This window comes from Macrotis lagotis, chromosome X (genome assembly GCF_037893015.1).
Source record: "Macrotis lagotis isolate mMagLag1 chromosome X, bilby.v1.9.chrom.fasta, whole genome shotgun sequence".
NCBI lineage: Eukaryota > Metazoa > Chordata > Mammalia > Peramelemorphia > Peramelidae > Macrotis > Macrotis lagotis.
Window position 1 is genome coordinate 231,802,938 of NC_133666.1, and position 19,400 is coordinate 231,822,337.

The following is a 19,400-nucleotide window of genomic DNA, read 5'->3' on the forward strand; positions in this document are numbered from 1 at the left end:
ATTCAAGACTCTGAATTTATCCTTTTCTCATTGCATTTCTTCTCTCAAATCTGTATTTTGATCTTGAATCCTTCAATCTTTTCCTATCCTCTCTTCTCATTAACCTTATATTCTCCATTTCCAGTCTTGGTTCAATTAGCAAGTATGTCAGCAATGCACAACATTTAACTCTGGAATCCATTTGTCGCTTATCTCTGTAACTCATCAACAATGGTCCACATGTTTTTTCATTATTTTTACCCTGAGCTACAGAGTGTTGCTGTTAGAAGAAATAAGACTGAGTTTATTAAAATCACTAAAATTCATGGTGCTTCAAGAAAAATGGATGCATGTAGATAATGATAATTGAAGTGTTCACAGGTACCATGTTAGCAACTAGTCCACCGGGGTTTAAATGGAACCAAAGTGACCTGATTCATTGATTCCTTTTATACTGAAAAAATTTGCTCCCAAGACAAAATTTGTTTACCAATAATATGATTACTATATGTGTGTGTGTGTATGCACCATTTTTTACCAGTAAAAAGAAATTAACTAGAAGATAAGCTCACTATTGATATAAGCTTTTTTCTTCCAAAGTATGCTTAATTTTCTGTACAAACTGTCCCCTTACAAGTTTTGTAAGCCCAAGCTCTTTTTGTAGTTAATCACTAGAAAGCAGTGGTAATCAAGGTAATTAGATAGCACAGCTGGCTTCAGGAAGTTCTGAGTTCAAATTCAGCTGCAGAAACTTACTAGCTGTGTGACCTTAAGCAAATTTCTTAACTTCTATCTGCCTCAGTTTCTTCAGCTATAAATTGAGAATAATAAAACTACACCAAAGGTTTGATATGTGTATTATTTACACAATGCTTGGCCCATAATAGGTATTTATATAGTACTTGCCAAATTAATACTTATTCTCTCCCTTTCCTCAATACTTAATTTTATCCATTAATTACTGTCAGATGTAGGAAATTAGTTAAATGCTTGGCCATGTATTCCAGCAACTCCTGAGGACTTGGGGGAACCTTCAAACTCCCTGTGTTTATAAGAAACCTGGAAATTTCTATCTGTTTTGTCAGTGCCAGTACTTCTCTCCTTAGTATGAATTTCTCTCCTTAGTGTGATTTCTCTGAATATAATCTCTAAATTTCCATGGTGACCCACTGTGAAAATTACCTCAACTACCTTCATGTTGTATTCCAATAGATCACACATAATGAAAGTTGATCACTCACAATTGACTTAACTCCATACATTTTTGCATATATCATAAAAATGAATAACCAAATATAGGAAAAGAATTACTTCATAAACTGATCACCTGTAGCTCTTTCAAGAAACAGGCAATCTGGAACCAGGATATAGGTAAACTCAGGAAGGGATTTAGTTCATATGTGTGGACTCAGCTGCAGCCACCAAAAATTAGAAAGTTTCCTTCATCTTGCTTCCCTGGGGTAAAACAAATCTGAGTGTTCCTCATGTAGATTTTCCCCTCACAATTTTTCAGTGTCAATCTGGGACCCTAGTTTATTTAGAACTCAAGTCTCAAGGTAAATCTCATAGAAGAGTACCATTCACTGACCTTGAAGTCAAGAGAACCTGAGTTTAAATCTGGCTTCAGACACTTACTAACTGTGTGACCCTTGCCAAGTCAATTAGATTGATTACTTCAAAAAAAAAAGTCTTTTGTTATGCTGTTCTGTTTCTGTCAAGAGTCACCAATACTGTTTTGTGGAAAAGTTAATCTTTGCCTATGTTGTACAGAATCCTAGAGATCCTCACTACTTGTTAATTGAAATAATGAATTGAAGTCAGGGAAGAAATTCCTGTACCATTATTCTCTCTAGTTATTCACTACTTGAATATCTGCCTAACAGCAGTCATTGCCATTTTTGCACTATCCTTTTGACTCTGAATCTGGAGTGATAAGACCTGAGTTCAACCTTTATCTCTGATACTTAACTAGCTGTATGACTTTCTGCACATTACTAAATCTTTTCAGAATCTCTATATCCTCATTTATAAAATGAAGTGATTATACCAAACTTACTTATAGCAGAAATTTGTTATGGAAAAAGTGCTTTATAATTTTTTTAAAAATAAAAATATAATTTACAAAATAAATGTCATTATCTTTATTGTTTTAGATATATTAATTATTATTAAGAATAATTGATGATTATTAATAATAAAGAATTTACTTATCATGTGTATTGATGTAGCCAAGAAGAAATTTAAAATTAGAAAGAAAAAGTGACACACATATCCTGGTGGTCCTTAGGAAGACTGACTTATTTTCCATTGTGTTCATTTTATATATTGCTCATTGACAGAGAAAGCAAAGAAACTGAGAAAATGGTTTTTTAAAATGCTTTTCAAAATCATTATATTTTATGCTGGCTTTATGTAGCTATAATCAGTATAAATGCAGTCCAATAGAATTAGAATTTAAAAGTTCTACTACTACTATATGTAATGAGGTTCTATTGGAGTGTTGATATTTAAATATCCACATTTCATAAGCACCTTATTAGAAAAATAATTATAGAATATGGTGACTGTGCATTAGAAAATCTTATATTTTTAAAATTTTAATTGAATATTCAGGTACAAGCCTGACATAACTTTAAGAAATATTATACAAAATCTTAAGCCATCTACTTTCTTACTGACCTGAGAGAAGCAGAGTATAAATTTTTGGTCAATTCAAACCAACAAACACTTATTATAATTTTATTTTTTTAAATCTATTTTCTCTCCATCCTACCTTCTTCTCTCATGGAAAAAGAAAAGCAAAACCCTTGTAACAAAAACAAATACCTATGAAAATCAGTTTCCACATTGTCCACATTCAAAAAATAAATAATATTTGGCACCCTGAGTCCTTTACCTTTCTTGTAGGAATTGGGTGGAGTGCTTCATTATGTGTCCTAGATTACCATAGTTGATAATTGATCAATAAGTATTTGTTAAGCACCTATTATGTGTAAGAGAAATTAGTTAGCAATAAACATGTTTGTCTTGCTCTTCCTGCTCTCAAAAAAGAAATGATGGTAACCGTGAAGGTTTATACTTTTATAACATTTTATGCTAGCTATAGAACATTTACATTACATTAACCCTTCTAGGTCAGTAATATAAGTATTATCATGTCTGTCTTCTATAATGGAACTGAAATGTAGGGAACTAAATGATTCCCATAATGTCATGATTGGCATCAGTGTCAGGACTAGAACTAGGGTTTAAAGTTTTCATATTCTATCACAACAATCTATCAATAATAATTCATTCAGTGTTTATTATATGACAGGCACTAAGCTACCATTGGTAGTTTTTCTGGTTGAGACAAGATCATCATTTTAAATTGAGTATGTCATTGAGTGGAATTAAAAGTATAAGAAATCATTCCTCCTCTTTTGGACTTTCCCTGGTATAATAGATTTTTTTAAAAAGGTAGATACCATGAGACTAGACTCAAGAAACAATTTTCTCTGGTTACCTATACTAAATATACTTAATTTAAAAGTTTACCATTTCCTAAAAAAGTAAAACTCCTAAAAATCCCTTTGATCATCATATAAGGACTTGGAATACAGAAGAGAAAGGAAGGAAAGAAAGGAGGAGGAAGAAGAAGAAGAGGAGAAAGTAATAGGTCTTCCTGTGTCCTTGTTCAGACTTCTCTACTTATTAGGCAGCTTATAAAGTAACTGGGTGGTAAAGTGTATTTCAGCTAAAGTATGTAAAAGGGCTTAATTGTGCACCAGAAACTCTTCCTTCAGTAAAATACATCACTATTTGATGAAATATTATAGGATTTAGAAGAGAATCCTATCTTAGAGTCATCAGGTACCTGAGAGGCTATGATATTCAAACCTCTCTTTATTTTAGAGAATTCAAGAAAGTGAAAATACTAGTCTGAGATCCACCATGTGGACCTTGGGGATTTGAACCTAAGTTCTCTGATTTCAGATTGAGAGATTTTCTAAATGTATTCTGATTTTTCTACCATCTAAGTTCATCTGTATCTTATTAGAATTAAGTGAGATTTTGATTTGAAATTTTAACAAGTGTTCTGCTCAGGATAAAAGAATAATAACAACTGCTTGACTTTGTGGTAGAACTTTTGTTAGGTGTATTTTATCACAATTTCTTGTATTGGCAAGTGAGTTAATACTCTTTCTCTCCACTAACCTTCTGACATCATCTGCCTAGCCACAAGAAAAAGTTCTCAATAGCCAAGGAAATGGGTATCTTTGGTAGGCTACTATCCCTCCTGCATTTTTCCAGGGCTGCAAGAGACAAAAATAATACCAAACCAGTTATTGTTTTATTCTGAGAAGTAATTGCATTAGCTAATATCTTGAAGGGGCATCCCTGTTACATTCTTGGGAAACAAAAGAATCTCACTTCCCACCCAGTACTGAGCTGATTCTCTTCTAATTTTGGAACTAATTATACATGGCAGATCGACTTGTCAGGATCCTCCTTACAGCCTGTCAGTTCTTGTCATCCTTAACTAACAGTGCATAAGCAAAATTCTCAAACTCCTTTAAATGAGTTTCATAACAGGCTCATAGATGGATCAAAGTAATTTAAGGTAAGACATATAAATCAGCTCTCTGGAAATCATTTATAATCAGATTCAACCATATTTTTGGAGGAATTCTATCAAGCTGATGGTTTCAATTCACTAATCCTAAATAAGCATTGTCCTATTCTTAGAGTATCAAGTATCCTAACATATTAACATTATATTTTGTTCAGATTGATTAAACCATTAAGAATCTAAAATTCTATGATTCCTTAATAGCATTAATAGCCTATAAGTTTGTAAGTAGGCAATCCATTTCATTTCAGGCTTAAATATCAGATATTCATACAGCGCCTAAAATTATCCAATAGGAATTGGTTGAATTAAATTTGGTCATTCATTAAGCATATATTATGTGCATTTTGCTAAGTGTTTGAGATATGAAGGTAAAAGACAATTCCTGCTCTCAAGGATCTCAGTCTTATGAAGGAAACAGCATGTCATCTTATGTACTATAAACTTATATTCAAAACATAATAGAAATGAACAGAATGAAGACAATTAATCTTTAAAACCAAATTAAAAAAATTTTTTTCCAGTAGACTTATCATCCTCTCTAGCTATATTTCTCTTACCCTTTCTTAGCCTAGATCCAGGTGGCTAGGAGAGGAAATAGATAGACTCAATGGAGTATAGACATCTAGAGTAAGAAGGAGAGAAGGGGAGATAGGAGGAAGGGGGATGTGAGTGATGGAGGAAAGGGTGGACCAAGGGGGGAAGAGTGGTCATATATAACACATTTTCTCTTTTTCTTCTTGCAAGGGGCTAGGATTGGATGGCCTGTCCAGGACCATAGGGTCCGGTGGATGCTGGACCAAAGGGGTGGTATGTGGACTCAGGGCCTCTTGGCCCCAGGGCTGGGGATCTTTCTGCTGCACTACTCAGCTACCCTATAGCACATTTAAGAAAAGGGACAGAATGAAAGGAGAGAGAAAATATAGTATATGGTAGTGGAGAAGTACAAATGCAGTGAGATGTGATCAGCAATGGCAATGGTAGAAAATTATGGAAGTTGCATTTGTAATGGACTTATCCTAAAGAATGTGATCCACCCGCGACAGAGCTGGAGGTGTTGGAACACAGACTGAAGCACATTTTTTATTATTATTTGGAGGGGGGGCGTTGCAGGGCAAATGGGGCTGGGTGGCTTACCTGAGTATGCACAGCTGGGTGATTGTTGGGTGTCTGAGGCCAGATTTGGACCCGGATGCTCCAGGGCCAGTCCTCCATTTGCTGTGCTTATTATTATTATTATTATTATTATTATTATTATTATTATCATCATCATCATCATCATCATCATCATCATCATCATTATCATTTTATTTTGGGTTTTTTTTTGGTTTTGTAGGGCAATGGGGTTGAGGTGGCTTGCCCAGAGGCACAAAGCTGAGTGATTGTTGGGTGCCTGGGGCCGGATTTGGGCTCAGGTGCTCCTGGCTCCAGGGCTGGTACACTGTCCACTGTGCCACCTGGCTGCACCTACTCTTAGTCTTATTCTTATTCTTATTTTAAATTTAAATTTAAATTTTTTCTCTTTCCTTTACTTCATTGCTCATGTGGGGTCTATATTTTTAGGGGGGAGGGTGTATTATGTTTACTCTTAAAGAAGAATATTTTAGTAATGTATAAAAAACATCATTTGTACAAAAATAAGAATTGATTGATTGATTAAAAAATAAATATTTGATATTATTGACAATATTCTATTAGATATTCTTCCTCTCTGAATTTTTTATAACAGTACTCTTTCTGCCTTTGCCCTGTCTGACTATTCTTTTTTACTCTACTTCCTTTGTTCATAATTTTTATCAAACCTGCCCAAATATGAGTGTTCACCAAGTTTCTATTCTTGAGTCTTTTCTCCCTCTCTCCATCTTCTTTCTTGGTAACCTCATCTCCCCTCTTAAATCTTCCCTCTTTCAGATTTCCTTAATTCTCTCAAAGTCAATACCATACCTAAAATATCTCAAATTCTCTTCCTCAACCTACAAATCCAATCATTCGCCAAATTTTCCTAGCCTATCTTCATGACATCTTTCACCTATGTCCCCCTCTCCATTCACAAAATAAAAAAGTCCTCATAACCTCATTTTTATATTGTTACATCTTCCATTTGAGTCTCCCTCTCTTTCCTCCACATCACTGCCAAATAAGCTTCTTTAAGTCCTTACTTGGCAATGTGACTCCCTTACTCCTAGTCAATCAACTCCAATAGTTTCTAGTTACAAGGAGTATAAAATATATCTCATCTGTTTACTTTTAAATCCCTTTACAAGTACAACCCATTACCTACTCTCCACCCCATACATTCTGTGATGCAGTCAAACTGTCCTCTCTATTCCTCATATAGAACTCTCCATCTTCTTTGTCTGTGACTTTGCACTGACCAAACCACATTCGTAGAATATACTTCCTCTTTAACTCTCCTTCATAGATTCCCTTTTTTTCTTTAAGAAATAATAAAGGAGGGGCAGCTAGGTTGTGAAGTGAATAGAGTACTGGCCTTCGAGTCAGGAGTACCTGAGTTCAAATCCAACCTCAGACACTTAATAATTACCTATCTGTGTGAGCTCAGGCATATCACTTAACCCATTGCCTTGCAAAAAAAAAAAAAGAAATAATAAAGGCAAAATTATCTCTAAGCAGACCTTCTTCATCTCACCAATTTCTCTTCCCTCTCAACTGACTTCTTGCCAAACTAGCTTTTATTGATCAACTTTGTGTATATTTCTTTTTATGAACTTTAGAATTATGATGAATATTTTAAATGCATATCTTTTCTCCATTATAATATAAACACCTCAGAAGTAGGATTTATTTCATTTTTTATAATTGTATCCTTCAAATCTGGCATATAGTAGACATTTAACATATGGTGGTTGATTGATTCATTGACATTCAAGACTTTACCACTTCTCATCTGAACTAAAGGAACAGTACAGCATTACAATAATACTCTATTTTGTATCCAGTCTCTTCTCTCTTTAAATACCCTTTACACAGTTCCCAAATATATTAGTAAAATGCCATCTGATCACATCACTTTCCTGCTTAAAAAGTTTAAGTAGCTTCATTATCTTTAGGATCAAATACAGATTTCTCCATTTGCAATATAAAACCCTTCATAAAATGGTTCCAACCTCAACTTAACTAAATTCTCACATAGATTCAAACCTAAAATTATATTAACACTTTATGAATTAGATAACAACATTACATTGAAAATATAAAACCAAGAGAGAAAATCTAGCTCATTCATAACTAAGGTATACACATTTCCTCCAAAGAGCTGAACAATTTATTATCAGTCATCTAATCAATCTTCCACCTGTCCTTTTCAGACAGTTAAGATTTTGAACTTACAGAACTTTCAAATTGAAAAATTATGAAAAAGTGATATACTTCTGAAATCACTCAGAAAGTAAGAATAAAAAAAGTAGGGGATAGAAAGAATTGTCTTCAAAATGGCATCAATCAATGAAGTGAGAAAAAAACTAGGATTCTAAACCAGATACAATTTTATAACTCTGTCTTTTGGGTGACAGAGCATTTCTATTCACCTGACACAAATGAACAGTTCTGGTTCACTGGATGTTTCCAGAGTCTGGGATTATTAGTTCTTATCCTCTCCCACCAATGTGTTGAGAAGATTGATCATCTAAGTTTATAAAATATTTTAATCTCTTCTAAAAGAATAGAACATGAGCTGAATTTAGATTCCTATATAGCTTGAGAAGCCTAATTTTGAAAAAAGATAAAAGTTGATATTTTCTCTGAAACAGATGATATTTTAGACAAAATTGCTGAAAGAGAAATGGTGTACATCGACCAACTTTATACCACCTTCTCCCAATTTCCTAAATGCTGGTCCTGTTGTCTAAATTACTCTAATTGATAACTATAGAAAATAAAAGTTGATTTGACTAATTTTTCTTCTTTAGCTTTCCTGTGTTCCAACTATGGATTGAAGCATTCTAATTTGGGCCTAGATTTACAACTGGACCTAGATTTCAACTGACTTTCTGATTTTTTTATATTTAGGGATTCATCTCTTTTTTATCCCATTGCCTCAATCTGATGCCAGTTCTCTGCACTGAACATCATTCTTAGGCTATCATATAATTTTTGATTTTGTATATGTTTGTCTTTCCCCTTTTGGTAGTGACCTTTGGACTCTTCTCCTCTCTCTCTTTTTCCAAATGTGATCCTACTTACTCCAGTAATATAAAATAATATTGTCAAACATTGAACCCCACAACAATACTGAGTGTGGATAAAGAAAATTCTAAATTTTTCTCTTCCTGTTAATATTTTTGTTGACATTTTATGTTCAAAATAATATTGTTACTTTAGTGGAATTCTGGCACAAAAATATGAATTTTGTAATTTTAGCAAAGCTAAAATTATAATATTAATGTCATAATATTTCTATATAATTAGTTCATAAGACATGAGTTCCAAACATGACTCTGACATGAATTGACTCAACTTTAGTAAGTCCCTCTACCTTCCTGTGTCTCAGTTTCCTCATTATAAAATGAAGTGTTTGGGAATTTCTGCTTCTTCTGGTCTGTGATCTAGGATAGATTTTCTGTTACTTCTTGGATAAATTCTCTTCTAAACTATCAATTGGTGAAATATTTAACTTTCATAGTGAAATGACCACAGAACTAATATTTCAAGCATCAACAGAAATACTGACCTTGAGCACAGCACTTTGAAAAGTTCCCTTATTTTTATTCAATGTTCTCTACAAAGAATTAGAATTACAATACATTCAGGAGATGTGGTTGTATAACTAGGAGAATGGAGGTGGAAAGAAGGTACAATGAATTATTTGGGCTTTGAATGAATCAAAGACAAAGCTGTATCCATGATCTTCAGAAAAAAATCTCTGCATGGGTATATAACCCTATCTATTCTACCTACCTTACACAAAACATCTGTTATTCTTTCAAACAACTTTTACAATGAGATACTACCAAAGATTTATTTTCATGAACCAAGATATAATAAATGTTGTTTCAGTTTCAAAATATCATAATTCAAGGGCTGTTTGAGCTGAATCCCAGATCAAAGACTCTGTAGGTCAATATGAGTTTTAGCTTTTAGCACTTTCTGTATAGTTTGTCAGTGGAAATTTTTCCAGTCTGAAAAAGTGTCTGCTGGCTGTGCATACAGGAAGTCAATTTCCCTTCAAGAGTCTTTTTTTTTTTGGGGGGGGGGGCTTTCCAACTATGTCCAAATGGGAGCCATGGTTACTTCTCAGTCAGATAGCATCCAACAGTTTATTCACATAGTACCTCTCCTTGAAAAGGTCCTAAGTTACAACTGAAACTACTATTGATCAGAATGTAGTTAATGAAAATGTCATACAGCTAATCCATTGTCACTATTCATAGAACTTGCAGAGACCATCTATTTTTCCATTGCTCATAAAAAGGGACAATTTAATGAGATGTGTCTTTTCCTTCTCTTTTGTAGATTACTTTTGAAATGGGATGCATCTCACAGCTAATTCTTGGCAAAGAAGATTCATAAGATATTACTAGTTTATCATAACCTATCACTTATAAGACTCACATATTAGAAAACAAAATAAAGGAATATTGAATTGTATTGTACTACTTTTCTGTGTTTCTTGACTCCATTTGTCAGGTCTGTTGTAGAAAATATTCTTTCTCAGGTTTGGCTTGGACAACATGAGCTCTGAAGTCTCTTTGATCTCTGAGATTTTATACTTTTATAATTCCCTAGGAAACAATTCATTTACTAATTTATTTAATTGATTAATTGATTGATATTTAGTTTTGTTTGCACCTTGATTATGAATTCTGAGATTTATTAAATTGACATAAATCTGTGTCTTATTATGTCTGTATGCATCATTAGTTCATGGCTATTCAGCAAAATATATAGATACCTATATTTATATGCAGATGTATAGATAACTTTATGGGCATCTATATAGATATATTTCACTTCAGTATAACATTCCAATTTTTAATGGCTTACTATAATCTAAATCACAGTTGCAGTTTCATATGTTCCTTAGGTTGCTTATCCTTTATCCCTTCTAAGAAATTTCAGTAGCTTGAGAGTTCTAAGTACTGGAAAGTCATTGTCTCCATTACACAGAAAATTATTCTGATATTAAATTAAGTTTCAACTTGATGCAATGTTTCATAGAATTTCACACACATAGGATAGTTAGGTGGAACAGTGGATCGAACACTGTCCCTGGAGTCAAGAGGACCTGAGTTCAAATGTGATCTCAGATACTTAATAATTACCTAGTTGTGCAATCATGGGCAAGTTCCTTAACCCCACTGCCTTGCAAAAACAAACAAAAAGATTTCTCATTCAACCTCAGAATACACTGGAGGCTATAGTTATGATAAGTTCATGAATGATCCAAGATCACCTTTTCCTATACATTTGTTTTAGTACAATAATTCTTATAGGACATATATTTCTCATATAGCCCATAATTTCTTATAGCACAAAAATGTTCCATCACAATCATATAATTGCTTAGCTATTTCTCAATTGATGTACATCCTTTCAATTTCCAATTCTCTGCTACCACAAAAAGAAATGTTATTCCCCTTTTATATTTCTAAAAATACATAGAAAGGCATTCAAGAATTTTTATACCACCTTTATACCTTTAAATATCAATTTGATTTACAGTCAGTTTTGCAGGATGTAAAGGGGAAACATTTCTGAGCCTCTGTTATCTTAGTTATTAAATGAGGCATTTGGACTGGATGGTTGCTTCTGTCTCCAAATCATGGATTCTTAATATTTAATATGCTAATTGATCCCTATTCAAAATTATGTTTTAAAATATATAGGCCTTAAACGAAAACAAATTGTATTGAAATATAAATATCAAAATATTTGTTTAAAAAGTTTATGATAAAGAACTCATTCTCTATACCTTTGATCCCATAACATAATTGAGCATGGGGGGAAAAGTTGCCTTTGTCTGGAGACTGAAAAAGGACAGTGAATATGAATCACTAATAAGGACTTCTATATCAGGGAATACTGCATACTTTACTTTTCTCTGAAGTCTCATTTCCTAGACTATTATTGGTGGCAAGGTATAGTACTTGATGAAGCAATGGTTTGATTCAGTATGTCAGATTCTATGTTCTAATCCAGTAGACTGACACATACTTATATGAATTTAATTTAAAACGAGACAAATCAGGCATTCCTTTTAAAAGGCCATTTTTATGCCACATAGTCAATCTTAAACAAAAGCAGTTTTGTGGTTATCTGAGCATAAAAATACTTAGATAACTTTTTTTAAACTGAAAAGCTTTTTTCTCTTTAAAGTTATATAATTCAAGTAGCAGATTTTTTTTTCCCTCTGCTCTAAGAAATTTCTTTGCCAGGACTAGAAAAAAATGAGAAAGTACCCATATGTACACATTTTATATTACAATCTATAATTAATGCATTTTTCTTGAAGTACATTATTGTCTTTATTGTTTATTTTACTTTACTAGTAGCTAAATCAATAGGTATTGCCTCCTGTAATCTTATGACACAGACTTTCCTTTTCAGTTAAATAAATTTTCTATAATATCCAAGGTACTGAGCTTACAAAGATTAAATAAACAAGTACAGGAATAACTATAATACTAGAGAGCATGTGGGAAATGTAAAAGTGAGTTCCAATCAAAATGTCATGGGAAATTTGTATGAAGAGGGATAGGACTGAGTCAGGAAGGACTTAATGAAAAGGTTGAGATTAAGGAAGTTGGACCTTGAAGGAAGTGAAGGACTTTAAAAGAATTTATTGAGGTTGGAAGGAAGGGATTGGGGGTAGGGAACAAGCACATTTAAATAAGGGGTAGTAGTATGAAAGCAGTGGGCAAGGAGCAGATCAGTTTAATGGAAGGTATATGCAAAGGAAAATGGTACCTGGAAATGTTGGACAAGTAGAAGTACAGTCTAATATGATTTACAGCTGAGAGGGATCTTAGAGAAGACAATTTTATTCATTAATATATCAATGAGGCATTTGTAATCCAGAAAGTTTAAGGGATTTAGTTACGGTCACAAAAATCTGATTGGAGCAAAATTGTGAAGACCTTTAAGTATCTGAGTAAGAAGTTTACATATATATATATATACATATATATATATATATATACATATATATATGTGTGTGTGTGTGTGTATAGACATTCTCATATATATATATTTATATATATATATATATGTATATTTACTCATCTTTAAAAAAATTCAGTGTCTCCCCAGTGAGTACTGAAACTATATGACATAAGTGTAAGCAAAATTATACATATATAGACATATGTGTGCATTATATACACACCTACATATATAATATACAAATATATAGTTCAGAAGTGTTTCCTGCAATCAAAGCAGAATAGAAGGCTCTCTATATGCATAGGAGAAATTAGATTCATGAGACATTACAGGGATAGAAGTGACATAGCATCAATTGAGCAGATAATACAAAAAAAGTGGTGTATTCACATTAATGAAGAAAGAACTCTGTGGCTTCATATTATATCACTCACCAATGAACTTGGGATTAAATAATATGTAGCTATGTTTTGTTTTTTGGGAGGTATATTGTCCATGCCTGATATATCAGGAATATAGTGACTTCCCAGCAAAGAAGACCCCTTCCATGGAGATACCAAAAGGCAACTAAAAATCATAAAGAGTTTTCTGAGATATTGAGAAGATAATTGACTCTTCCAAGACTGACATAGCCAATATCCCATAAAGGGCACTTAAATTTACTGATTCTGGTTCTCTATTCACAAAGTCTTGCTACATCTGCAAATACTATAGTCAAACACCAAGCAAAAGAGCACAATAGACAGAATTAGAAAACCAATATACATGATGATTAAAGTGACGTAAATGACAACAATACTTAACAAAAATCCAGAGTCACTGTCATGACCAGTTTTGTTCCTGTAGCATAGACAATGAAACACACTTTTTCTTCTTAGATGATAGACTATGGGAGTAGAATTTTACATTTACTATCAGATGGTCAGCTTGGGGATTTTACTTAGCTATTTTTCTTTGCTCCAAAGGATATTTCAATGGTGCATTAAATAAGGAAATAGCTACAATATTAAAAAGACAATAATTGCTTTTATTTGTGTGACATGCAAGTATACTTAATTTTAATTGAAATATATGTAAGGGAATTAAGGTACAACATGAAACTCCTGAACTTGTACATGTTTTCAATGTGAATATAAAGAGAAAAAAAGAAAGACATGAAACCAATTCTCTCTCCTGATTTCTGCTGAACTTTTAATAATAATTTATATGTATATATATATATATATATATATTTATATTGAATTGCCTTTATTCAGATGAGGAAAAAAGGTAGAGACAGATACAAATCCTTAGAGAGAAGAATTCAATATTACATTAAAAGATTTCATAATGCTTTTATGTGCTTTTTAAGTGTTTTCATAATATTTTTCAGTGGCAATTATTCAACTCAATACAAAATTACATTTTCATGAATATAGTTCTGGCATATTTATCAGTGAAAAAAATATATTTGTGACAGTCTTTCTATATTACAAATATGGTTTTATAATGTGATGTTTTAGTTAATCAAATATTGTGAATAATAGATAATTGCTGTCTATATTACAATGGATCCATAACCATATAAAGGTAGGTACTTACTTCCACAATTAGATCATCACTCAACCAGAATTTCTTATCCTGCTAGATTCTTGTCTATATTATCCCATAATTCCTCCCCCACAAAGGTTCTGATCAATAATTTGCTAATGGTCTTCTCTAGACCTTTAATATTCGTAAATACAGTCATTCATCTATTAGCCCATCTTTTTTCCTCAATTAAATATTTTCTGGATGACATCTATAATGCTGTTTCTTGCACACAAATTTATCCTTAATGACGTTACAACTTTTTTATATTCAACATGGATCTTTTTATCACCCTGATTCATTGAATGCATCAATGAAAAATAATATAAACTGCTTTTTGTGGGCAAAGTATACTAAATTCTAGAGATCCAAATAGATAAGACAGTGCTTACATTAAAAAATTTCACACTCTGAGAGAGGCAACAGATAAAAGAGGATGCAAACTGTACAGTGGATGGCAAAGTGAGGAAGTTTTATGTCTACAACAATAGGACAGAAGGAATTCAATTGGAGAGTGTTTCAGTGGAGTAGATAAGACCTGAAAGAATTTAGGACACAGGGGCAAGGATTTTCTATCTTGCCAGAAGGACTGAATTGGTGAGTCCCAGTTTATCCAAACAAAATGAACTATCAAATCCACTCTGTAGGGGATGCATCCACCACCACTGGGATTGAGGGAGTAAGAATGTGATTTGACATAGAGTAAGGATGCTAGATTCCTTCCTGCTGATAAGGATGGAGAAATCACATCTAAGAAAAAGAAAAGGAGACGGTTGTTAAGAAGACCAGGAAAGCAGTCTCCAGTTGAGACATGTTATGCCATTGATTTCTGGACAATCTGATCTAGAAAAGAGGAAAAAGCAAAAAGGGGGACAACCAACACTTCCTCACAGATTGAAGTGTTCGATGATTTACATTCAAATAGAATCCCTGAGTAAATTTAAGTATAAAAACAATAAGTTGCTGTTTCAGAGCTATTTATAATTATTTTTTAAAAGTGTGGGATCATTTCTAAATCCAATCCAATCTATTCTTTTTTCTTCTATTCAGTGGAAAAAAAATACAGTTGGGTTAGTAAGTAGACATGCTTTGCTCCTGTTGCCTTTGTACCAAAAGACTCAGTATCATTCCTTCCTTTTAATATATGATCTAAAACTGACACTCTGTCTCTTCTCCCTAACCATTCTCCTTCCTAGTTCTTTCCCCCACTGAAAAAACTATCCTCACTATTAGGATATAGCCAGTCAGCATTTTGACAGGACAAAAGGCAACTCTCCCTGCCCCCTCATGTGTATGTACACAATTCTGAATATAACTTTGAATGTTGTCCCATTTGCCTGGATTTTTTTCTGATCCTTCTTCTATTCTATGCATAAAAAATTCTGCAATGATCCCTCTTTTATTTTCATCCTTTTTTTTATTGTCAACTCTATCTTCATCGTCATCCTCCTACTCTTGATCCCACTTTCAACATACAAATGATATGAGAGAAAAATAAAATTCTCCTATCAAATATGTATAGTCAAGCAAGACAATTACTCATGGGAAACTTTAAAATAAATTCTGTCTTGCAAAAGTCTGTGATAAAAGCAATGTCTCATTTGATTTAGAACTATTCCTGCTCAAATAATGAAGATGACCTATAAGACAAAATAAAACTGTACTAATGTGGATTAATCTTTGATGATTCAGAAGGCACCGTAAGATTTCACAGTGCCTCAGAATTATTATTATGACCCTCATTTATCACAGTACCAGAGATGTGAAGAAATGCCAGTTACTAGTATGTCAGATAAATCATCTTTTATTTCAAGTATAAGTCTTACATAGTGGAAAAAAATAATTCCTAATTTTTTGATAGTATGCAATTCCATAAATGATACTCTTTCTTTCTCATGGAACTATCTAGCAATTTTGCAAGATTACTACTTTCAATGAATCTACTGTTTTTAAAGTGTTTTTTAGGGGGAGGGTTTAAATCTTGTGTATCAAATGTGACAAAACTGATAATTCATTTAGCAAAATGCCTACCACCTAATTGATTTTTAATAAATGCTTATTCCTTTTCCTTCCCCTACACATGCATGAGCTTTCTCAAAAGGTACAAGAGCTCCATCACTTAGTATTGGTCATTCACTCACTCCCTCTGCAAACTCTTTAGACTAATCTGTCTCAGCACCCTCAGTTTGCAAGTCCTTTGGTCCAACACCATATCCTTATTTCAGATTGATGTAGGGATGTAAAATTGGAATTCCATTATGCAATATTAAATTATGAAAATGTCTATGTTTCTCACCCGGTATCATAACTGGAAATTTTCATTTAAAACAACAATGAGACTAGACACTTTAAAAAAACTATCTAGTAAAGTTTAACTCTAAAGACACTGTTTTTAATTCAACTGTCTTTAACCAGACCTCCAAAGGATTTTGATCTTGGGATCAGCCAGAATTAGTTCTGGAAAAATTTAGAGAAGAGTGAGAAAAGTTCCCTCATTGGTCTCTTTAGACACTATCAGTATCTGCTCTAACTCTGTCTCTCTTGTCCTCCCACCCTTCTTTCCCAATCCTACCTACCCCCTTAACCCCACACCAAGGTCTCTGCCTCTTCTAGAGCTCTCCAGCCTAAGTCCTGATCTGCCTTTGTTTCTATCAGTTTGGATTTCAAAGTAGTGGTAATATAGAAAACATTTAGCAAGACTTTATCACCATAATACTAGCTCTCTGTCTCTGCTTCTCTGTCTGTAAGCACAGGAAATGAATGGCAAATGTGATTTAGGGAAGGTATTTCAAGGAAAAGAAAAAAGAAAAAGCTCAGGGAGGTGAAGATCTCCATATAGGCATAAAGTGTCCTTCTTGGTAACTTAATAATCCAGATCCTTCTAGTGTACTTTCCAGTAAGGGGCAAAAGCTTTCATGACTACCTGCTCCTTTGTAAAAGAACTCCTTGGCAAAATGTTCTTCAGCATAATTACTTTCTGAATCCATGTGATGGGAATGAAAACAGACTTTTTAAGCTGCAAGATAAAATGTCAATTCCACATTTCCCCCCCAAAAAAATACACGATTTCTAGGAGAAATTGAATTTTAGTCCATTGAAAATAAGGGGGAAATAGAATTCTATGAATGCCAGTGTTTGTAGTTTCATAGTAGAATTTTTAATATTTTGTAGAACAAATTTAGTTAATTTCAACTTATTATTATTATTAATATTAATAAACTGCAGGATTGTTTAGAAACTTACAGTATCATTAAATAATAATAATAATAAATTTTTTACTCAATGAGTTTTTTATAAGTAGCTAAGTATATAAAATAAAAGACTGCATTCTGTCTAGCAATTTCCAATAAGTTCAAAGGAATCTTTATAATATTTTCTGGACTCCCTTTTCATTAGCCTGTGAACAGCAGTAAATAGAAGAGAATGAGGATGGGAAGAAAGAAGGAAGAAAGAATACAGCCATTCCTGTTTGATTTCTCAAAATGACTTGAAAATTATATTTGAGAATATACTACATCTAAATCTCTCTTAAAATGTGAGATTTTGAATTTGAGTATTCTCAGAGAGGCAATGTAATATAGTGGAAATGAGCTAGTCTTGGAGTCAGGAAGATCTAGTTCATCTCTCCCCTGAGATTCATACAGACTTCTTGATTTTGGAGAAAACACTTAATCTCATAGTGCCTCAGGCTGGTGGAATCAAACTCAACTAGAATTAGCTTATTGGCAGGCTACCTGTTGACTTAGAAAATCACAAATTAGCATTGTCTATGTTGTATTGTATTTTTATTTATTTTGTAAAGCATTTTCCAATTATATTTAAATCTGTCTTCAGCATACTCAGAAATTTTGCAAACAGCATGCTACATGTGACTCTCAAAGGGCCCCACTTGTGTCAGTAGAAAGTTTCTTCCCATTGAGCTTTCTGTATAACAATAAAATCACCAATCACTATGATAGCTGCAGTTGCCATTTGAAATTCTAAAAATCTCTTAAGCCATTTTCTTTATTCCTTTTCTTTGAAACTTTCTGCTGTTTCACATTCAAAAATTGCCAGTCTCTTTGGTTGATCTTCTGAGAGACACATAGTCACAGAGACAGAAACAGAGAGATCAGGACAGGTTTGTGATATGATTGTCAATATACCAAGATTGAAATACATATTCTGGTTGATGAATATTGTTTGAGTCAAACAAAATATAATCTAAAATACTCAGGTCAATTTAGAGTTGCTGAGTCCATCACTAAGTTTGTGAAGCAGAAGAAGAGGTCTTGAACTGGATCAGGAAACCAACATGTCCACTTCATGTTTCCTCAACTGTCCTTAACTTAGGGATTGCTCTTCAAGTTCACATCTCTAACTGGGGAGCCTGTGGCATAACAGTCTTTTGACTGGAAAAATCAAAAGGGGAAAAAATCGATTATTTTTCCAAGTTAGTAGATTCCATCCACGACTATTATTTTGACTTCTGGTCTTTTGCAATGTCAACCATCTCCACTAAGCCAGAAAAATGTTTAAAGTTGTCATGGAATTCTGATACCCCAAAGGGATATTGTTAAAGGCCTAGCAGCCAGACTGTGCAAAGAGGAAGTAGTGTTCTAGTGTGTCATTATCAACAAGCAGAATATTTGAAAAAAGAAAACAGATTAGGAAAGTGGTAAAAAGCACCTAATTCTAAAGTCAATGGCCCAGGTTCTCTGCAGGGAAAAAACTGCAACTTACACACTGATATATACTCTCATATCTTCCAGCTATATATATAAAAACACACAAATAGACAGACAAACAGATAGATAAATAGATAGATAGATAGATAGATAGATAGATAGATAGATAGATAGATAGATGTCACTTGCATGGACATAAGCATATTTTTGTTTATAATATGTGTAGATATGTACATATTAATGTGTGAGCCTATGTGAATGTGGGTATTATATGTGTATTTAAGTGCATATGTATTAATGTATATGTAGCTAAAAGAGATATATTATTTTGGGTGCATATATTTTTGATACAAGGATAATGCCATATGTCCTATACTGCTCTGTGGAATAGTAGAATATGGTTTATCTTATATTTTCAAAACAAGAAAATAGGCAATTAAGATACATGATGT